Genomic DNA, 957 nt, shown 5'->3' with positions numbered 1-957 from the left:
CTCCATTCCTACCCGTTTGCCTCCTTCTGCGACGGGCTGCTCTCTCGCTCTCTCGACCGCCTCTCTCGGCCGGGGGCCGGCTCGCCTCTCCTTGCCCTAGTTTCTATCCCTCCCCGAATCCGGGCGACCCGGGGCAACCCTTCCTGCGCAGCGACTCCCGCCGCGCCGCTGTCCCGCCCCCCTCCCTAACAACGCACCCCGTCCGGGTCTTCCTGCTGTCAGCTCCCCGTCGACGTGGACCGCCGCCGCCATTGTCGAGCTCACCGGCGTATATTAATCCACTACCACACAAACGCCACTAAACTCTATAAATTCACGGTAATTGAATTTGACCTTTGTCCTTTAAAATTAGATTCACGACATTCGACTGCACCATTGAGACACCTCAATACAATCCACCCTGAGCTGAGGATATCCCGCGTGCTTTGTAGTGTTTACAGTGATTTTCGTGCGCGGCTCTCTTCCCTTGATCTCTGCTGCCCGCTCCACCGCCACCACTGTGGTTCCGCGCTGAACATCCCCGCTGTAACGACAGTTGTTGCTCAGCTGTTCACACTCTCGGCGCGCTTTCAGCCCGGCGCGGGCCGCCCCCGCCCCCGGGGCCGGGGTGCCCGCCGAACAGCGGCGCCGTGGGGCGTGGCAGCTGACCCGGTTCCAGTTCACTTGCCTTAATGCCCTCTCAGCAGCTTCCATACCCGGCTCCATCTCTGCACTCCCGTCCTCCCCCCTGCCCATTACAATGTGCTTCCCCCCCACCTACTTCCCACCTGCATGTCGCTCCCCCCTCCCCCACCCCCCTCACCATTCCGCCTAGCATTTATCTACCCCGTGCAGCACAGCTCAGCCCTAGACCAGCGTTGCTGCTGCTGCAGCAGCAATCCGGACGAGCTCGCCGCAGCGCAGTAGTGGCTTTGGGCTTGACCGCGGCCGCCCAACCCCACCCCACCACGCCCCGCC

General features: G+C 62.9%; 1 protein-coding gene across 3 annotated transcripts in view; it reads left to right on the top strand.

The window, feature by feature from the left end:
- The window catches only part of LOC113207745 (amyloid-beta-like protein), a 136,061-nt gene that overhangs the window by 26,895 nt on the left and 108,209 nt on the right, over positions 1-957 (top strand). The gene's annotated exons all lie outside the window — the stretch shown is intronic.

This window comes from Frankliniella occidentalis, unplaced genomic scaffold (genome assembly GCF_000697945.3).
Source record: "Frankliniella occidentalis isolate FOCC.00 unplaced genomic scaffold, Focc_3.1 Scaffold6, whole genome shotgun sequence".
Lineage (NCBI taxonomy): Eukaryota > Metazoa > Arthropoda > Insecta > Thysanoptera > Thripidae > Frankliniella > Frankliniella occidentalis.
Note: the sequence above shows the minus strand (reverse complement) of the source record. Positions and strands in the feature narration are given on the sequence as shown.